The sequence below is a fragment of the Myotis davidii genome, unplaced genomic scaffold (assembly GCF_000327345.1).
Source record: "Myotis davidii unplaced genomic scaffold, ASM32734v1 scaffold674, whole genome shotgun sequence".
Classification (NCBI taxonomy): Eukaryota; Metazoa; Chordata; class Mammalia; order Chiroptera; family Vespertilionidae; genus Myotis; species Myotis davidii.
Window position 1 is genome coordinate 1748104 of NW_006286674.1, and position 18883 is coordinate 1766986.

Below are 18883 nucleotides of genomic sequence, written 5' to 3' on the forward strand. Positions count from 1 at the left end.
GCCAGTAGTGTGTAACGTTTTTGCTTTTTTCCCCCTCCTCCTTCCCGGGAGGAGCGACTTCCCTCACCATCAAGTAGGGGAGAGCAACTGCACGTTTTGCTCAGTTCCTTCTCTTTCCATCTTTGAGAACCAGGTGGTTTCTCTATTCCTGGAGTTTTATAGGGTGCGACCCTCAAGGAGGAAGGGTTGTGGAGATCAAATGCTACATTTTACTGGTGGGCAAGTCTGACTAATTCTAGAGTTTATGTTGAAAAACCCACTGTCACAAATCTAAACCACATCCTCCAAACCCAGCTTTATCAGAATTTAAGGTTATTTCTTTTCATCATCTGTCAATCCTTTGCCTAAGTTCCTTCACATTCCCACCCACCTCCATGGATACTACTACTTGCACTACCATATAATTAAGACATTAGCCCTGTCCTCAAGAGTTTATGCTTTAAATGTAAAATTTAATTTTGATGTTGTCATGTGTTAAAAAATGCAAAAACAACAATAAAGAAACAATTAACTACCAAAATCTGATTTGATTATCAAGAATTTTGCTGAAATACACTGCATTCTCCTACCCTTATCATTACTGTCAATCTTCAATTTTGTTTCTCAGGGACAAATTCCTGGTCACTTACTATCTTTCAAATCTTGAGATAAAAGCAATGTGAAATACTCAGGAAATATTACATACACTTTCAAAACTAACGGTTCCGAGAGTAAAGACATTACACGTAAGCTTTGCCATAACACCTCCCAGCTTGCCCTACAGACTTCCAGGAAGATGTGAGGAAACCCAACACCTCCCTGCTGGTACGTGACCACAGGACACAAGCGGGTGCTGGGACTCGGCACAATGATGTCTGTGGCAAACTTTCACCCATAAAGAAATGCACGTGCCCTCGGCGGAGAGAACAAAATGATCGGGAGGTACATGTAACCAAAATAACACCTTTCTCCTTGCGGGTCAGGAGGGTGCAGACTTGGAGCTGAAAGACAGAGAGCACCACAAGGCCTCCCCATGGCTGTGCTACCCACGGCATTACAACGGCCACATCCACGTTCTGATGCAACATCCTATCACCGTCTTGCAACACATGATTTATGGCTCCGAGTGTTAAATTCAGTCGGTTAATCTCTTCCTTGCTCTCTTTTCCCCAGGCCCCTCTGAAGAGATGACATGGAACACGTGATTCCTTCTTCCTGCTGCTGCAGAGGAGGAGCACAGCAGGGGAACCACAACTTCCCAACTGTTTGCAGAGTTGTAGCTTTCCTCTGCTCCAGCAAAACTTACTACAATGAAAACACTGCAGTACATCAGATGTTAATAAGCCATCTCAAATATTACATAAAACTAACTATATGTTGAGGGTCATTTCCTCAATGTCAAAGGAGATGCAATTAATGCTGCTTTTTTTTGAGAACTGCTAATATAAAATAGCAAAGGCATAGAGGAATTGTTTTGGTGGGCAAGAGAAAAGGCTAAGGGAAGAGACTATTTAGTAAAACTTAGTTATCCCCTGGGCCTAGGAGGAACGTGGACACGGGCAAGGAATTACAGAGTACTACGTACCCAGATGTGACCTGGAAGGGCTCGACTCCAGGTGGGGATGTCCTCCGGGACCCCTCCTCCTGTGAACTGGGACTTGCCTGGAAGAACACCAGCGCTGGGCCCTCTACAGTACAAAGTCTTGGTTGCCTAGCTCTCAGAGCTGCACTGCTTATCCTTATTACTATTCTTTTAGGAACTAATTATATTTAAACAATACAAAAAACAAGATATTTAATCTTCTCAGTCCAACCCAACCCCCCAAAACTTTCAGGAACATTATTGGTAACAAACTTAGATTAGCATATCTCTAAATATGGCCCACTGGCCATCTGCATCAGGACAACAGAGGATGCCTATTAAACATGTAGAATCGTTTCCCAGATCTAAGGAATGGAAACTCGAGAGTGAAATCCGGAGCCTACATTTTTAACAAGCATCTCAGGAGATTCTGATATCCTCAGTTTGAGAATCATTGTGGTAGATCCTCTATTCCAACCAAATGGGACCGAGTCATAGAGGACTTACCTAAATGGAACTCTTAATTACTCAGGACAAAAATGCGGCTGAACTATGGACATCTCCTGTGTGTGTGTCTGGTGTATACAAATGGACACCACCTTTCAGCAGCATAACTAAGCTAGGCCACCCCCACCATCCAGAAAGCAGCAGTCAGTTTAAACATTTTTCCCTGAAACTTTCTCCTGGTAGGGTCCAGGAATGTGTATGTTCAACAAAACTGAACTGTTCTGCCCAGTCAGCATGGCTCAGGGATTGAGCGTTGACATACGAACCAGGAAGTCACAGTTCGATTCCTGGCCAGGGCACGTGCCTGGGTTGCAGGCTCGATTCCCAAAGCTGGGGGGCGGGGGTGTGTGTGGGTGCAGGGGGCAGCCTATCAATGATTCTCTCTCATCATTGATGTTTCTATCTCTCTCTCCCTCTCCCTTCCTCTCTGAAATAAAAAAAGAACCGGATACTCTAAAAAGAGATCTTAAAAACAAACAAATGAAAAGAGATCTTAGACATACATTTGTCTGTCATGAAAGACATGAGCTTTGAGACTGAAAAGGCCTGTGAAGTACCTGGGCAAAAAGAAAAGAACAAAGCATCCAGCCCCAAACAAAAACATGTTTTATATAAAATATTAAGAATCAAAATGATATCAGACTTCTCAACTATAGAGCAGTGCCTTTAAAATTCTGAGAAAAAAAATTTCTAATCTACATTTAATTATCTTTAAAAAATTCTTTTTTAATTTAATTTTTTATTACAAAGGGCATTACATATGTGTCCATTTTTTCCCCCCGCCCTAGACAGTCCCCTAGCCTCCCCTATCTATCTTTAAAATTTTTAATGCTCACCCAAACTATCAATTAAGTATGAGGCTAAAATATGAGTTAAAAGCTGCAATGACTTAACCTGACCCCTCAAAGAAAACCCTTTTCTGGGTGAATCACAAGAACCAAAAATCAAATAAAACTTTTTTACAGTTTATCTCCCATAAATCTTTTTTTCCCCCCAGAAAGAGGGATTTGCTACATCAAATTGAAGTACATTAAGAAAGAAAAAGACATTTTTTTTTTATCCAGGAAAAAGGAAGTCCAATACAAAAGTGAAGTCAAAGGAATCCCTGTGATGCCAAAAAAGCTTCCAAGATGACAACCGTGCAGGAGGCCTGGAGTCACCTTGTCCTCACTGAGGTAGCCTGGAGCAGGTCAGAGAAAAGATTTCTTCAACAAGGAGAAATTAATAGTACAAATAAACTGTTTGAACAGAAGAGAAGAACACATAACAGGGGTTTTAATGGTATGAGAGGACAATTACACATAAGAAAACACACCCTAAGAAAAAAATGAAAAAAAACTAAGACAATCATTTGAATAAAAGTATCATGTAAAATAATCACATTAAGACATTGTTTCCATACAATTGAATGCTATTTGGCAATAAAAAGGAATAAAGTATGGATACATGGATGAACCTCAAAAACATTAAGGTAAGTCAAAGAAGCCAGATACATAAGATGACATATTGCATGATCCCGTTTATCTTTTATTATTATTTTTCGCATGATTCCATTTATATGAAACGCCCAGAATAGGCAAGTCTATAGAGACACAAAGTAAATCAGTGGATGCCTAGGACTGGGGGAGAAGGGAGGAGAAAGGAAGTGACTGAAAATGGGTATGAGGTTTCTTTCTAGGGTGACAGAAATATTCCAAAATTGTAAATTTTATCTCAATAAAACTAAAGTCATAAAAACAAATTACCCCCTCCCCAAACCCACATTATTTTCCAAACTTTCCTCATAAGACCATCTTGGAAACCTGTAAAAAATAAGACTTCCCAGGTATCTCGGTCTCCATTCCAGAGGAGAGGCCTGAGGAGTTGCATTATTAAACATCTGTGTGCTTGTGGTTCCACTGTGAATTGATATAGACTTAAGGACGTAAATGTAAACTAATGATGTTGGTCCTGAATACTAATATAACCAAAGTCATTATACAGAAATATTTCATTTTATTGTGCTTTGCCTTACTCCACTGACAAATACTGCATTTTTTACAAATCGAAGGTCTGTGGCAACTTCACATTGGAAGTCTATGGGCACCATTTTCCCAGCAGCATTTGCTCACTTTGTGTGTCTGCATCACATTTTGGTAATTCTCACAATACCTCAAACTTTTTCATTATAGTCATGTGCTGCAACTATGTACTGCGTATAAAAGGTGGTCCCATAAGATGGAGCTGAAAAATTCCTATCTCTAGTGATGTTGTAGTCATTGTAACACTGCAGTGCAATATAATATTTATGTTTGTGGTAATTCTGGTGTACAGCGTTTATAAAATTTACAGCAGTGTAATGTCCTAGCCCTTCACATCCACTCACCATTCACTCACTGACTCACCCAGAGCAACTTCCAGTCCAGCAAACTCCACTCATGGTAAGTGCCCTATACAGGTGTGCCATTTTTTATCTTTTATACTGTATTTTACTATATTTTTTCTGTTTTAAGATATTTTTAGAAACATAAATGCTTACCTTGTGTTACAATTGCCTACAGTATGAAGGACAGTAACATGCTGTACAGGTTTGTAGCCTAGGAGCAATAGGCCATATTATATAGCCTAGGAGTGTAGTAGGCTATACCATCTAGGTTTGAGTAAGTGCACTCTATGATGTTTGCACAATGACAAAAATGCCTAATGACACATTTCTCAGAAGGTATCTCCATTGCTAAGCAACACAGGACTGTATTATATGTTATGGTGATCTGTGATCAGTAATCTTTGATGTTACAATTGTAATTGTTTTGGGGAGCCATGAACCATGCCCACAATTCCACCAACTGGTCGGTCATGTCCACCAACTGGTCATGTCCTGCCCCCCGACCCCATCCCCTCATCCCAACCAGCTCTTCCCCAGTCTCTCTCCCTCTTCTGGGGCCTCCCTCTTCCCTGAGATACAATAATATTGAAATTAGGCAAATTAATAACCCTACAATGGCCTCTGAGTATTCAAGCAAAAGGATAGTAATATGGCTCTCTAACTGGACAGCTAGAAATGCTTAAGCTTAGTGAAGAAGATATATTGAAAGCCAACACAGGCAATACAATTAGCAAAGTTGTGAATGCAAAGGGAAAGTTCTTGAAGGAAATTAAAAGTGCTACTCCAGTGAATACATGGATAAGAAAGTGAAACAGCTTTATTGTTGATATGGAGAAAGTTTTAGTGGTCTGGATTAAAGATCAAATCAGCCACAACATTCCCTTAAGCCAAAGCCTAATCCAGGGCAAAGCCTAACTCTCTTCAATTCTATGAAGGCTGAGAGAGATGAGGAAGCTAGCAGAGGTTATTTCAGGAGGTTTAAGGAAAGAAGCCATCTCTATGACATAAAGTGCAAGGTGGACCTGCAAGTGCTGAAGAAGAAGTTGCAGCAAGTTATCCTGAAGATCTAGCTAAGATAATGAAGGTGGCTACACTAAACAACAGGTTTTCCACGCAGACAAAACAACCTCATATTGCTTTTTAAAAATATATTTTTACTGATTTTTAGAGAGAGGGGGAGAAAAAGAAATAGTGATGTGAGAGCAAAACATTCATCGAAACCTGGGCATGTGCCCTGACTAGGAACCAAACTGCAACCTTTCAGTGCACAGGACAACTCCAAACCAACTGAGCCACACTGGCCAGGGCAAAACAGCCTTATATTGTAAGATGATGCCATGTAGGAAGGATTTTTCATAACTAGAGAGTGTAGTCAATGTCTGGGTTCAAAACTCCAAAGGACAGGCTGACTCTCTTGTTAGGGGCTAATGCTGCTGGGGACTTCAAGTTGAAACCAGTGCTCATTTACCATTCCAAAAGTTATACTAAACCTAATCTGCCAGAGAAAAATATCCCTTTCAAAATATTACTGCTCATTGACACTATACCTGGTCACCCAGGAGCTCTGATGGAGAGGTACGAGATTAATGTTTTCATGGCTGGTAACACAACATCCTTTCTGCAGCCCATGGATCAAAAAAGAATTTTGACTTTAAAATCTTATTACTAAAGAAAAACATTTCATAAGGCTATGGATGCCATAGATCAGATGTGGGGAACCTTTTTCTGCCAGGGGCCATTTGGATATTTATAACATCATTCGTGGGCCACACAAAATTATCTACTTAAAAATTAGCCTGTTACATATGGTCAAACATTTAATTAACTCACCCCTAATGCCTTGACAGGGCCAGACCAAATGATTCCTTGGCTTTACACGGCCTTTGGGCCAGATATTCCGACCCTGCCATAGTGATTCCTTTCATGGATCTGGGCAAAGAAAGCTGAAACTTTCTGAAAAGAATTCACTCTTCTACATGCCATTCATGACTCATGGGAAAAGGTCAAAATATCAATATTAACAGGAGTTTTTTAAGAAGTTGACTTTGAACCTCATGGATGACTTCGAGGAATTCAAGACTTCTGGGGAGGAAGTAAACGCCGATGTCATTGAAACAGCAAGAAAACTAGAATTAAAAGTAGAGCCTGAAGACGCGACTGAACTGCTGCAATCTCATGGTAAGACTTCTACTGTGGGTATGCTATCAAACAAATGAGGAGTTGCTTAAGGATGAGCAAAGAGTGATTTCTTGAGCTGGAATCTACTAGGTGTACCAGTTAATGCGGATTTTGTAATAAAAGAAAACACCGTAATTTCAAGAGAAACATCAAAAGTGCTTTATTAAAAGTAATGTCCACTGATAGCTACACATTTCCCCCATCTTTCAGGTGATTTGTGGATACTGTCCCTATAGAACTTTTCTTGTTTTGAGGCAAATCATTCAGAAACCCAATTTTTCACTTCTTCATACGTTTTGAAGTGCTGCTCAGAAAGTGTGTGTGTCATTGATCAGAACAAGTGGGAAGATCTGAAGGAGCAAGGTCTGGTGAATACAGTGGGTGGGTTAATACTTCCCAGGCAAGATCTCTTAACGTGCCTTACAGCATTCACATGTATCTTGAGATGGAGCTTGTTCACTATAAGTCAACAGCACTTTTCTTCAAAATAAAGTAATGAATTAAAACTTCTCGCAAATGCTCTTTTTTGGGGGGCACAAAATTCAACATTTTTAAGCGTAAAAATATCTATGATGTTAACACCTTCAGCAAATTTGACATATGAAGTTTTGAAGCTTGCTGTCAATACAACAAAATAGCATACATATCAAATCGCATATATATCACATATGTGTAACTCCATCCAGTGAAAAAAATCCGCATTTTTAACTGGTATACCTAGTACTCCTAAGCATGCTGTGGAGATTATTGAAATGACAACAAAGGATTTTTTTTTCCTTCAAAGATTTTATTTATTTACTAGAAGTCTGGAGCACGTGCACAGATGGGGTCCCACTGGCCTGCCCCAATTGGAGCAGTCAGGGGGAGGGGCTGTGGGCAGTTGGCTGGCCAGCTCCGCCCCCTGGTTGAACTCCCAGTTGAACTCCAGGTCGAGGGGACAATTTGCATTTTAGCTTTTATTACACAGGATTTGTTTGGGGTTTTTTTAGAGAGAGAGGAAGGAATGGGGAGAGAGAAACATCTATTTGAGAGGAAACCATCAATTGGCTGCCTCCTGCACACCCACTACCAGGGATCAGGGATCGAGCCTGAAACCTGGGCATGTTTATGCCCTGATCAGGCATTGAGCCAACAATCTTTCAGTGCACATGATGATGCCCAACCAACTGAGCCAGGGTGACAACAAAGGATTTAGAATATTGCATAAACTTAGTTGACAGAGCAGTGGCGGGGTTTGAAAGGATTGACTCCAATTCTGAAAGAAGTTCTACTGTGGGTATGCTATCAAACTGCATCGCATGCTGAATCAATTGATGTGGCAAATTCCATTGTCTCATTTTAAGAAATTGGGTGGGTTGCCACAGCCACCCCAACCTCCAGCAGCCCCACCCTGATCAATCAGCAGCCACTGCTCCACATAGCTCCACAGCCCAGTAGCGGCTGCCTCCACACTTCCATCTGATACTGTATACATTCTTATGTGATAACATGAACTGATTTTACAAGATGTTGTCTTAGAACTAATTCTTTTAACTATTATATTGAACTGCATGCTATTGCTATTTTTGTAAGTAAAAGTCAAATATCAGCAATTTCACTTGATTTAATTAACTTAATATTAAATTATATTTTTATTATAAGTATTCATGCAAACTCCCTCAAAAATCTGTGGGAAATAAGGCAGGGTATAAATCTAAAAACAAACACTTCCCACCATGCATACAGAGTTTCTTAGTTTCAGTTATTTGTTTAGTTGTATTCCGAGAATAAGGCCATCAATAAAACCTCTAAATTGTGCTACAAAATGTACTTGTAGCTTGATCATTTTCATAATAAAGTAGTTACACTCATCTAAAAAAAAACCCCCAAATAATCCAATAACATAAAAACAAAACAATTAATACCGCTTCCTTTACTTTTAAAAGAATTTTTGTTTTCTAGTATTATTTCAATATTAATTTGAAATATTAGCATCTTAATAAAACTTTTAATAATTTTATAACATTTTAAATAAATCAATAGCCATAATTTCATAAATACTTTCTCTTCTTGATATATATGAGTGTATTACTTATAAATTTTTCCCAAATTATACGATTTAACACTAGAATCCATTATTTAAAATGAGCACTACCTGGAAAAATATTGCTGTACATTTATCCTACCTCTTCTGTTAGCCCTTGCTGGTGGGGATTGTTCCTTAATCATTTTTATATCCCAGAACTTAGCATTCTGACTTGACAAGTGTTGGAACATAAGAAATGTTGATGAACTACACTGAAAACATGGCAGGTTTTTTTTTTTTTTTTAAAGCCCTCAGGTACTGATTATTCATCCCATCCCCTTAAATGCTGAAAGAAAATATTAATAAGTAGACAGATAGGAATACTAATATATATACAAGATCCAAATAATGCACTATTTCTTACCTGATGTGGACTGCTTCATCATGTTATGCATTAAGAAACAGAGTAAAAATAGTAAAAACACGTAGAATTTACTTAAATAATACTGAAGACATTCTGACATATTCACTACAACTTAAAAAGTTAACAAAATCATAACCTCTCACTATCAACAAAGAGATGAGGCTTCAGGATTTCTCTTTTTGTATTAAACAATGCTGACCTAAGAAAACATTTAGCAAATTCAAAAGGAAAGCGATAAGCTAAGATATTATATAACTTTAAAGAATAAAGCACAAAATGCAGTATAGTTAATAAGAAAACAGGAAACTGTTATGTTCATAGTCTGATGAACGTAGGTTTTGACAGGAAGCAGCAGTTCCTAACTGCATGATAGTAAAAATTCAAACACAAAAGAAAGCATTAAAAACTATTACAGGTATTTCCCAGAAATATTATAATTAAAATTTTAAAGCAGAGAACCTGCAGGAATGAATATTCCCAAAGGACTTCATAATCAGTATGGGTATGTAAGTATTTAAATTTTTTTCGTTAGTTTACTTCATTAACTAAACTAAACCACTAAAGGTTAAGACAGAATTTTCTTTTGTAAAACAGAAAAGTGTCATAGTTTTGGAGATTTATAGGCTTTAAATATAACTTCTTAATAAATAATAGAAAAATTAGTGCTAAAAAAATTGGTCACTGGAGCTGGTGTCCATGTGGACAGAGGACAGATGTTCTCTATGCGTTCGCTTTCTGTCATCACATTACAGAATACTGGTAACTGGACAAAGTTAGGGTTGATTTTTACAGTTGATTTTATAAAGAGACACAGGTTATTCTTCCTCAATTTTAACATATTGGGGTAACAGATTTAGTAATAAACCCTTGGATATTATGATAAGTGAAATAAGTAAGTCAGAGAAAGACAAATATCATATGATTTCACTTGTATGTGGAATCTAAAGAACAATATAAAAGAACAGACAAAACAGAAACAAACTTATAAATACAGAGAACAGACTGATTGTTGCCAGAAGGGAGGTGGGCAGGGGGACAGGGTGAAAAAGGTGAAGGGATTGAGAAGTACAGATTGGTAGTTACAAAATAGTCAGGGGGATGTCAAGTACAGAAGAGGAAATTTAGTCAATAACATTGTAATACCTATGTATGGTGCCAGGTGGGGACTGGAAATATCAGGGAACACTTTGCTAAGTATATGATTGTCTAACCACTATGCTGTACACTTGAAACTAATACAAAATAAAATTGAATGTAAACTGTAATTGAAAAAGAAAAAACATTTTAAACCCTAGATTGACATGATGCTTTACAGTTAAAAGTACTTCCAGGCATATTATTTCAAGTTAACATTTTTCCCCCTGTATGTGATTGGAGGTTGAATGGTGCAACTACCACTTTCTCAGATTCAAAAAAATATGAAGGAGTGCACCAAGTATTTTGAAAGACTATGAATCCACAACAAAGTGGAAAAAAATCATCCACACACCAAAAAAAACCCCTAACCAAATGAACTTTGATCACTACTAGACAGGGTTGAACCACTGAAGTGAGTCATGTGATACCACCAAGTGAAGTGCAAAACAGTTGCAGTAAGTTTCCAAGACTGAGTCATATCAGATTATAACGCTTTTAGGTTATATAATCAATCTTTAAAACACAGAGTTATATAGCTTTTAAAGCTAAATGTAACTTTTCTAGAAGAGATGTACAATATATAAGATTTTAAATAACTCAACATTATACTTCACATAGGAAGATGGCCATAAAATCCAATAACCCCAAAGATTTGTGTTTCTAAGTTCTAGAGGCTTTCATTTCCCCCCTGAGAGTTTAATCAGTAATTTTGCTGAATTCTTTATAGAATGGTTTTCTCAGTTTTCTAATTTTAAAATAAATGCAAATGGGAAATAATATGCTACATTTAGTCTCAATTTTCAGCTTCTTTAAAAATGGAATTATACAGATGACAAAGATTACAACTAGCAATAAGCACACAAACCCAAAGATTTCCAGTGAATCAGAACAGGAAACCAATAAAAGTGATCAATCGGAGGTCATGACTTTTTGATCGTAGCATTACATAGACAAGAGCCAAAATTCAGACCTATAGTACTTAAAAGATTATTTAAATATTCAATAATTTTATTAAAATAATATAAAATAGACAATGCTGAAAATGTTTCTGGCTTTAAGCTAAATAACACATTTTTAAAAACCAGGTGAAAACCTTAAACATTTTTTAAAAGAATAGATTCTATGTTAAATGTATAAAATGCAATAGTTAAGACATTTTTAGAAGCAAAGAAAACATGTACACATATTAATAAGTGAAAAAGGTGGAAAGGAAAGTTTGAAATTGAAGGAAGATATACTATGCATTTGCCACTACAGAAGGAGAGAGGGGGAAGAAACAAAAGTCATTTACAAAGAACTCTGTCTTTTTTTAGTGCACACTTAGATTTACCCAGTATACTGGGTCAAACAAAACGAAACTGCCATTGTCCTCTTCCTGGCAGCTGACATATCTTGATAAAATTGAAACCATTAACATTATTTAGACGGTAGTCTAATGTCAATGGTTGATGAGGTTAGGAATATATGAGGTTCTATGTAAATCTATGACCAATTACAGGAAATAAATCACTTCACACTTGTTTCACTCTGAACTTTTAAAACTACATCAAAGTACCACGTACATTTCATTTGATTTAACCTTTAGCTGAACACTGAAAAAATTCAAACCTTTAGCAAAACATCCTCATGAAGTGGGCTTTCTTGTTGTTTTGTTGGTGGTTTCTTCCGCTGTGCAAAAGCTTTTTATTTTGATGTAGATCCATTTGTTTATTTTGCCAATGTTATCTCCGATAAGGGTTTAATCTCTAAAATTTACAGGGAACTCATACAATTTAACAAAAGAAAGATAAACAATCCAATCAAAGAATGGGCAAAGGATCTAAATAGACACTTCTCCAAAAGAGGATATTCAGAAAGCCAAGAGACATATGAAAACATGCTCAAAGTCACCAATCATCCAAGAGATACAAATCAAAACAACAATGAGGTACCATCTCACACCTATCAGAATGGCTATCATCAACAAATCGACAAACGACAAGTGTTGGTGAGGAGGTGGAGAAAAAGGAACCCTCGTGCACTGCTGGTGGGAATGCAGACTGGTGCAGCCACTGTGGAAAACAGTAATGGTGTTTCCTAAAAAAATTAAAAATGGAACTTCCATTTGACCCAGTAATCCCACTTCCAGGAAAATATCCCAAGAAACCAGAAATACCAATCAGGTGTTTGGATATATGCACCTCTATGTTCATAGCAGCACAATTTACAATAGCTAAGGTTTGGAAACAGCCTAAGTGCCCATCAGCAGATGAGTGGATTAAAAAACTGTGGTATTCCTACACAATGGAATACTACGCTGCTGTAAAAAAAAAGGAATTCTTACCATTTGCAACAGCATGGATGTAACTGGAGAGCATTATGCTAAGGGAAATAAGCCAGTCAGAGAAAGATAAATATCACATGATCTCACTCATTTGTGGAATATAAGGAACAACATAAACTGAGGAACCAAAATAGAACCAGAGTCATACTAGTAGAAGCATTGAACAGACTGTTTCTAACCTATGAAGGAAGGCAGAGGGTGAGGGGGTAAGAGGTCAACCAAAGGACTTGTATACATGCATATGAGCAAAACCAATGCACACAGATGGGGGTGGAGGGGTGGTGAAAGCATGTGCTGGGGGGTGGGGGTGGCCAGGGAGAGGTCAATGGGGGAAAAAGGAGATTTATGTAATATTTTAAACAATAAAGAATTTAAATTTTTTTAAAAAACAAACACATCCTCATGAAAAGTAAATACTTCTTTTTTTGAAATCTGGGTTGAATTATTTTAAAAGGAATTATTCCTCTCTAAAGCTAAATCATAGGTTTTATTAGTCCAGCCAATCACTTAACCAAATTTTGAATCACGTACCAGATAAAGAACTTGAATTTAAAATATACAAAGAACTCTTACAACCTAATTTAAAAGAAATATCTCAATATGACATGGACAAAGGATTTGAATAAATATTTCCCTAAGATATAATGGCCAATAAGCATATGAAAAGATGACCAATATCATTAGCTATCAGAATAAAAATCAGAACCTAGATGAAGTGACATTCACACTTACTAGAATGGCTATAATACTAATAAAAAAGAGAGAAACTTAAAGCCATAATCACACCTGCCATCAATAAATCAACAAACAAGTGCTGGTGAGGATATAGAGAAATGGAACCCTAGTACACTGCTGGCGAGTGCAGCCATTAAGGAAAATAGTATGGAGTTTCTTCAAAAAATTAAATATGGAACTGCTGTTTAACCCAGTGATCCCACTTCTAGTAATATAGCCTAAGAAACCTGAAACACAATCAGAAAGAATATATGCACCCCTATATTCATAGTAGCACAATTTATAATAGCTAAGATCTGGAAATAGCCCAAGTGCCCATCAGTAGACTGTGGATAAAAAAGCTGTGGTACATTTACACAATGGAATACTATGCAGCAGTAAAAAAGAAGGATCTCTTAGTCTTTGGGACAGCATGGAGGGACCTGGAGAGTATCATGCTAAGCGAAATAAGCCAGTAAGAGAAAGATCACATGATCTCACTCATGTGTGGAATCTAAAGAACAAAATAAACTGATGAGCAAAATAGGTCCACAGGCATAGAAGCATGGAACAACAGACTGATGGATCTCAGAGTGAAGGGGGAAGAGGGAGCAGGAAGAGATTAACCAAAGAACATACATGCATATATGCATAACCCATGGACACAGTCAATAGTGTGATGAAGGCCTGGGGTGTGGTGGAAACTGGGTGGAGAGGCACAATTGGGGGAAATGGGTGATCTCTGTAATCCTCTCAACAATAAAGAGTTTTTAAAAATATATTTATTGATTTCGAGAGGAAGAGAGAGTTAGAAACATCAATGATGAGAGAGAATCACTGATCGGCTGCCTCCTGCACATTCCCTACTGGGGATGGAGCCCGCAAGGTGGGCATGTGCCTTTGACCAGAATTGAACCCGGGATCCTTCAGTCCGCAGGCTGACACTATCCACTGAGCCAAAACAGCGAGGGTGACAATGAAGATGTTTTTAAAAGATACTGGCAAAGATATAGAGAAATTGGAACCTTCATATAGAGCTAGTAAGAAGGTAAAATGATACAGCTGCTTGAGAAGAGTTGGCAGTTCCTAATAGTTAAACAGATTTACCATATGACCCAATAATCCCACTAAAAATATACTCAAGACAAATGAAAACGTTTTACAAAGAAACCTGCACACAAATGCTCACAGCAGCATTATTCATAATAGCCAAAAAGTGGGAACAACTCAAAAGTCCATCAACTGAGGCATGGATAAATAAAATGTCGTATATCCCTATGAAGGATTATTATTAGGCAATAAAAAGGAATGAATTACTGATACATGCTATAACATGAATGAACTTTAAAAACATTATGCAAAGTAAAAGAAACCAATCATAGATGAAGACATAGCATATAACTATATTTAAGTAAAATGTCCAACACAGGGACATCTCTAGAGATAGAAAGCAGATTATTGGTTGCCTAGGGCTAGTGAAGGAGCCTAGGTGGGGGGAATGAGGAGTGAATACTAATGGAAGTAGGATTAATTTTTAGAGTGATAAAAATGTGAATATAGTAAAAACCACTGAATGTTACACTTTGAATAGGTGAACTGTATTGTATGTGAATTATATATCAATAAAGATATGTGTGTGGGTATGTGTATATATAGTTATTTTGTGGCTATGTTTCCAGTGGAGATACTGCCAGATTGAAAATAAATAATTTTCTATTTAAGAAATGTATAAGCCGAAACCGGTTTGGCTCAGTGGATAGAGCGTCGGCCTGCGGACTGAAGGGTCCCAGGTTCGATTCCGGTCAAGGGCATGTGCCTTGGTTGTGGGCATGTCCCCGGTGGGAGATGTGCAGGAGGCAGCTGATCGATGTTTCTAACTCTCTATCTCTCTCCCTTCCTCTCTGTGGAAAATCAATAAAATATATTTAATAAAATAAAATTGGGTTATCTTTAAAAAAATGTGTAAGATTTGATTGAATTTAAACAATTTACCAACAATGTTAATTTTCAACATCCAGTTTTTTCTTCAGCAGAAAAAGAAATGGTGGCTACTGTCTACAGCTTCATTTTAAATAGGCAGAAAATATTTGTAATAAAAGTTTTAATTTTTAGATTGAAGTATTAAGTATAAGAAGATGAATGTATCTGTAGTATTCACTTTTTTCAAAAACTAAAACTAACTCCTGATGAAAAAATAATTTTACAAATACATATACTCCTATATAAACTACACAAGTGTCACATGTTGTTACTAAACACACAATAAGCTCTCAGCCAGACAAGGTCAGTATCCCTCTCTTCCTCCTTCTGAGTGCTCACAGGCTGCTGATGTAAGATTGGGCACTTGCAAACAACATGACCTAATGAATGCTATCTTATCATATCACAGGTTCCTCAAACTGACCACAACAACTTAAATCAGACAGGCAGCAAAGGAGCACTAAGTCTCTGACACATATTATTGACATGACATTTCAGCTGTCCAGCTTGTGGGGAGTAAAAATCTGATTATCTCATATCCAACTGCATCTGTGAGATATGGTCCATGAAAAGCACATGATTTACTGCACTGAAGACTTCCAACAACAATGTAAGCGTTTTAGTATTTGTAAATCTGAGAGAGCTAGTTGTTCATCTTTTATCAAATCTCCTTAATTGACAGTAAATTTGTGGAACACATTTTCAAATGTTCCTAGTTTGAACAAAATGTTATTGTTCCCTTTTAACAAATTAGCATTTAAAAATGGAATTACTTGATGCAAAAAAATAAGGTTTTTCAAATGATTGACTATATTTCGAAGTCCTGGAATAGTTGAAGAAATTGGACTCATATTGAAAAATATATAGCACTAAAAAACAGTGTTAAGTATTGGGTAGCTTGGTAAATAACAGCAAAAGAATATCTAAATTAGACTGAAAGGATTCAAACAGGCCCTGAGATGCATAATTTAGATCCAGGCTTTGAAAGGAATATAATTCAAAAATATAACCAAGGAAGATTGTATTTAATGAATTTGCTCTTGTGTAAGAAAGCTTTACCCTCAGCCATCAGATCAATCTCTACAAATGCTCTTTTCACACTAAAAACAAACTAACCAGGGAAAGTCTCTTTTTGCTTTCAGAGATGACCCCCTCTACTGATTTCCCACCTACTTTTCATAGCTGCTCCTTCTCAGTCTCCTCTGTGAGCTTTTAACCTGCCTCTAAACCTTTGCATATGATTGCCTCTCTCCAAAGACCCTTCTGCTCTCCTCTCCCTGGCCGTCTTCTCCTTCAATGCACACCACGAGACTTTTGAAATGCTTCTAGGCCATGGTGCCATGTGATTCTACCAACAGCGCTGCCCACATTGCCTCTCACTAACAGTCCGAATTCCTTAACAACTGGGTACTAATTTTATATATCTAGTACAGGACTGGGATGGATGTATAACTTTTGGAATGCAGAAATTAAGGCCTGAAGATGCCTGGGAGCTAAAAGATGTTCAAATGTTCATGGGCTTCATGAATATATGAAGGAAATTGGCATCCCAAGGTCACAGTTAATCAGTGGCAGAACTAGGCCTAGAATCCAGGTCTCCTGATTCTAAGTTGCACTGTTGTAAAGATGATAGTGTCTTGACCACCTGTAGTAGTAAGATGGAGAACAGACACAACATCCAGAAACAAAACTAAACTGATTAAAACACACACACACACACACACACACACACACACACGCAACAAATGAAAATCCAGAACAGCTATTAAGAACCTGATAAGTTACATGAAAATCTATCCCTCCCCTTCTCCATTCTATGGATGTGTTTAAAAGTTCATACTGGCATGATAATGAAAGGAGAAAGTTAAGAATTAGATGCAGAGGCAGGGTAATCAACTTTTGAATAAATAAGTTTTAAATATGAATATTCAAGCCTTGAAACTTGAGTACATAAATTCACTGGATTTTAAAATTGTAGCTTATTTTGGTTGCCCATATCAGGTTGAATGAGATCTTCAAGCACATCGTATTAGTAAGATCTAAGAGTACGCTATTAGATGGTCTAGTCACGGGAATGCTAAAAAACAAAACAAAAACTTTTCCACCCTTACTGAATTAAATCTGCTTAAGAACTATAATTATAAAACCATAAAACTGTTACTATAGGCTTTATAGTTAGTTCCATTTCCCGTTCAAATGCTTATCATCATCTGCATTTATTTCTCATAATCCAAGTGGTATTTGACATCCAGTTTCCCTTGAAGTAGTTTCTTATGACTATTGTTTCGAATCTACTTGTCACAGAGTCACTGTTGGGACCATTTATTAAGCAATTTATAGACCAGTACTAATAAGCAATGTTTCACTACTGTACTATTGAATATTTAGCTATACTCATTTGATACAAAATACTATTAAAAATTTGCCACCTAGTGCCAGAAAACACAGAGATGTCCAGAGACTAATGAAGGTATAGAAAAAAAGATACTGGTAGTAGCTTGAAAGAGTTCCCACTGGTCAAATTCAGGACAATCTGAACACCAAGAGAACAGAATGAATCTGAGTTCACATTACTGAGGACTTTTGAAAGACACCATCATTGCCATCAAGGAATTCACAGTTTAGATTGTTCCTAAGCATCAAGGAGAGTACAAGAACCATTAATTAAAATTAATGAAATTAAGTGCTATGTTATCTCCCATTTCTGAAATACTAAGTGCTATCAGTACCAACTATATTGTATTTGTCAAATTAACTTTACACTTTTCCCCATTAGACTGTAAGTTCCTTGACAGTAAGTCTAGGAAGTACATTGTACTTTCAATAGTGTCTGGCACAACATCAGAAAAAATCCCATCTGACACAGCTTAATATCCAAGGCTGACTTTACAATTCCAATTGGTTTTGTTCCTTGGCCAGTGTGATATTATCTCCCAAGGGTATTTATTCAGCCCTCTAATTCTATTTTTATTCTTTCTTTATTGATGTGTACCCTCATTCTCCCCCACCCCACTCCCACCCCTCCCCACCCCAACTCATGCCCTCACCCTCCTGGTGTCTGTGTCCATTGGTTATGCTTATATGCATGCATACAAGTCCTTTGGGTGATCTCTTCAGCCCTTTCATTCTGAGGACCAGATCCAAATCCCTATTTCATATTGATTCTGCATTCTCTAAGTTGGCAGCTCACCCAGACTTTATCCTAGAAATCCCTTAACAAACCTTCTTGAAGCATATACTACCTTAGTCAATATTTCAAAAAGGCTTCTTTCCTTGGTATCTTATCTTTACTAGGTTCTAATTCCTTTCCCCACTTTGTTCTTTATTTTTAATTTTTCTTTTTTTTTCATTATCTCACCTTACTCTCTCCTATATTTTGTATCATTTTCTCATGATTCAACTCCAGTTCCTTAATTAAATTTCCATCATTAGAAACACATATTTTCATTAAAAAATCTTTTTTTTACCTATATCAGAACTAGGATACATAGATGCATATAAAGCTATCATTCAGAATTGAAGGTCAGATAAAGAGCTTCACAGATAAGAAAAAGCTAAAGGAGTTCATCACCACCAAACCAGTATTATATGAAATGCTGAAAGGTATCCTTTAAGAAGAGGAAGAAGAAGAAAAAGGTAAAGATACTAATTATGAACAACAAACATGCATCTATCAACAAGTGAATCTA

At 37.1% G+C, this 18883-nt stretch overlaps 1 protein-coding gene across 1 annotated transcript in view; it reads right to left on the reverse strand.

Moving 5' to 3' along the window:
* EVI5 (ecotropic viral integration site 5) overlaps window positions 1-18883 on the reverse strand; it is a 181245-nt gene that overhangs the window by 4810 nt on the left and 157552 nt on the right. The window lies entirely within an intron of this gene.